This window comes from Microtus ochrogaster, chromosome 22 (assembly GCF_000317375.1).
Source record: "Microtus ochrogaster isolate Prairie Vole_2 chromosome 22, MicOch1.0, whole genome shotgun sequence".
Taxonomy (NCBI): domain Eukaryota; kingdom Metazoa; phylum Chordata; class Mammalia; order Rodentia; family Cricetidae; genus Microtus; species Microtus ochrogaster.
The window spans coordinates 24,518,693-24,522,609 of record NC_022023.1 but is presented as its reverse complement, the minus strand read 5'-3'; the positions used below and the strand labels follow the sequence as shown (position 1 = coordinate 24,522,609).

Below are 3,917 nucleotides of genomic sequence, written 5' to 3'. Positions count from 1 at the left end.
TCTCCACACACCCATTGGCATGGGAGAGAACTTGAAGGCAGAGTTGTTCATGATTTCACACGTCTCGTCCATAAGTGACGTACGTCCTGCCTGGAGCTGGATATCCAGGAGGACTGGTAAGCCTAAAATATACAGCCTGGAGACTTAGGGAAGAGTTGTTGCGAAAGCTCATGTCCATCTCCCCCTGCTTAGGAGAGGTTTGTCCAATGTGTAGCACCCACTCAAACTTTGGAAGGTAATCCACTATATTCATTGTTCATCTATTTGAGCATTCATCTCATCTAAAACCTACATACACATAAACCCCTAGATTGGTGTTTGAATAACTATTGCAAAAACTACTCCAGAAAAACTAACAAAGGGAACTATATCACAGAATCCAATTGTGTGCGATTCAAAGTCATAGACAATGCCAGTTTTTGTGGGTGTCCTTCCTTATCCTCCCTACCTCTAATGCCTCCACGGTTGTCGGCGCTGACCCTGAGTCAAACAGCAGATCCCACTTTCAAGTTTAGCAGGAACAGCTTTTAATACCTAGTGGAAGTTCTAGTGAGCCTCCCCTGGGCTTGTGCTCGGCAGCCCAGGAGGCAGCCATGAGGGGCTCTTTTTGCTTTAAAATTCTTAGTAAGAACATAGGAGGCCTCATCAGCTACCTTCATCAGTTCTTAAGTTCCCTTCCTCCTGCTTCAGCAGGAACAGAACCCCTGTCTAGAATATGTTTTTATTATAGGTTCCTTCCTACCCTGTGCTAAACACTGGGCTCTTTTCTGAGGGCCATCCGAAATAAATGACAGTAACAAAGATACAATCCTTGGTCCATTTGGATTTAAGGAAATGAATGTTCCCCCCAAATGAGGATTTTCCCAGTGTTCCTTGGCCTACTCACCCACTGCAGCAAATTTAATACAAAGCTTAGCTGCGGATGATACTTGCTTTTCTGTCAGTTCAGGAGTTTGTGGATCAGGCATTGAGCAGCTTTGTGATATCTTATTTTTCAGATCCCTTGGATGGTCTTCAAATCATGATTACTGGGATGGGATTTCCAAGTTCACTCTTTGCAACCTGCACTTGTCCGGGCTTGACCTCCTCCTTCCTATTGCTTCCTGGCAAAGTGGAAGCCCAGGGTAGCTGGACTTCTTCAGTGAAGTGGTGGCCTCCCCCAAGACCTCTTATGGTTTGCCTTCCTAAATCATCATGTCTGTCTTGATCTATTGGTCAAGCAAATCATTTAAGCCAGCCTACCTTGAAAGGCATAGAATGGGCTCTACACAAAAGAGTTACCAAGAACTTCCAACCATCTTTAGTCTGTAAGAGTCAAAATGGAGCATGGAGCTTAGACTTGTGCTTGCCTCCAAAAGCCTCGTCTTTTCTCTCCCTTTCTTTGTCTCTGCCAGCACCTGTATGTAGTGAGCACAGGGTTCCTCATTATGAGCAGGACCCTGGGTCACAATGTAAGTAGATAGCCAGCTGCAAGAGGGCCATGGCTTGACAACCTGTGACCTGTCGGGGCTGGACAATGAGAAGGGCCAGCACCAATATCTATCTTGGGGCAAGGGGACACCAACGTCATCCCTCGCACGGCAGGTGGGCTAGGGCTTGAGAGAGCAGTATTTCAGCAATGAAGAGGAAACGCCAGTGACCAGTGCTCATGCAGGAAAAGCACAGGGGAGGAAGGGAATTCAGAACCATAGAGAAGAGGAATACAGCGAATAGGGAAGGAGTGGGGAGGCCTAGGCTTCTACTGTTTCCACCTCCCGGAAGGAAGCTGCTCTACTGTAAAGCAGTCCTCCAAACACAGAAAGCAAGAACCTCATTCTCTGGAGTCTTTTCTTTGCCAATCAGATTAGCAGAGGTCAGTGAAGTCTTGGGGGAATTGAGCAAACCTGCAGGAAGGATCGTATAGGAAGAGTCAACTTGGAAACACTGACTTTCTCTGTCTCTGGGAGCAATATTGTGGCACTGGGGAGAATGGAGATCAAATTTTTGGCCATCTGTTTCAAAACCCTCCTCCTCCTCTACTCCTTTGTGTTCTGGATTACTGGGGTGATCCTGTTATTTATTGGAGTCTGGGGAAAGCTTACCCTGGGCATCTATTTATCTATTGCCAGGAATTCCACAGATGTTCCCTCTGTGCTCATTGGCACTGGCACCATGATTGTCAGCTTTGGCCTATTTGGATGCATTGCTGCATGCCGAGGTAGCCCATGGATGCTGAAGCTGTATGCTCTGTTTCTGTTGCTGGTGTTCCTGGCTGAGCTTGTTGCTAGCATCTCGGGGTTTCTGTTTCACCGTGAGATCAAGGCCAGCTTCCTGAAGATTTACACCAACGCTATGCAGAATTATAATGGCCAAGGTGAGAAGAGCCAGGCGGTGGACCAGGTGCAGTATTCCCTGGCCTGCTGTGGTGTGACCAACTACACCAACTGGGAAACCAGTCCCTACTTCCTGGATCATGGCGTCCCCCGCAGCTGCTGTAAGAATAAAAGTGATTGTGACCCCCAGGATCTGCACAACCTGACTGTGGCTGCCACTAAAGTTAACCAGAGGGGCTGCTATAATCGGATGATGGATTTCTTGGAGGGAAACACGGGCATCGTCATCGGCGTGCTCTTTGCAGTCACGTTTTCCCAGCTGATTGGCATGAGGCTTTCCTGCTGTCTGTCCCGGTTCATCACGGCCCATCAGTATGAGATGATGTGAAAAATTTCCCAAGGGCGATAGTGTAAGAAACTGGTTTCAAAGAAGAACTACTCCGTCCTCTGAAAGACTTGCAAAGAACATGAGCACCCAGAACTCAGCAGCCCCGTTCTTGCTGCCTTCTTCCTCGGGTCCCACACCATACAAGTTGCTGACATGGCTACCCGATCTCTGCTCCAACTTTTAGCCCACATCAAGTTTGCTGTTCATCTCATGAAGCCCCGTTGTGTTAGGCAATGTAACACCTGCAGCTAGTCATAGTGAATCCCCACCCCCATGGCCCTCGGCATGCAAGTTCTTTCTCGTTGGGCCAAATACAGCTTATTGTAGGAGCCTGGCTATCACATCATCGCTGGCCTCCTGGGGCCCTGTGTGCAGTATAGGAGGCTGTCAACCCTTCATGATGATCCACAAATGCCACACACCTTTATAGAGATGACCAGATGGTAGCTATCAGCTCTTTGGGTTTAATCTTGTTTGCGTTGGTTTTCATTTTGCTGGGATTTCCGTACCTTCTTTAGGCTGAAGATGGAAGAAACGCATCAGTAGTTTCTCATGAGGAGAAGATGGCATGCATTATTGTGGAAACTGTTGCGTGTGCAAACTCTAGCTAGTTCCACCCCTAGGTCTATAGAGACAGCTGGCCACTGGCCACTCCGTAGAAGCCTACATAACCTCGTTCCAAGGCTGTGTTGTTTCTTCCCTTGATGGTAATGACGCCAACTCTGGTTTTCCCCACCAATTATTTGCTGTTAGTTTTTTCACTCTGTACTTTTTTCTTAATATAGACTTTAAGGACCTCAGATCGACTTAAAAATGGGTGTGAAGGGGGAACAAAAGTCAAAATGTTTTTTTGATCTTTAAAAACCAACACCTCTGGGGCTTCAGGGCTGGCTCAGTTGGTAGTGTTAGCTGTGCAAACACAAGGATCTAAATTGGAGCCTCAGAGGCTGTGTAAAAGCTGGCTGTGATGGCCTTCTCTTCCGATTCCAACGCTGGGGAGGTGGACATAGGTAGACCTCTCGCTCTTACTAGCTGGCCCACACAGCCGATTCTGAAAGCCACAGGTCAGTGAGAGACCCAGGCTCATCAAATCAGATGGACAACATCTGAGGAATAACAGCCTCGCCTGACCTCGGGCTGCTACAACTCCATGCATGCGCGCCACCACACTAGCCCCAGAACAACCTCTGTCTCGTGGGTCAACACAATCCATTGGT

General features: G+C 47.9%; 1 pseudogene; it reads left to right on the top strand.

Annotated features, from left to right (window-relative positions):
• Positions 1–1,968: 1,968 nt before the first annotated feature.
• On the top strand, positions 1,969–2,792 carry LOC101985158 (annotated as a pseudogene).
• The last annotated feature ends 1,125 nt before the right edge of the window (positions 2,793–3,917 follow it).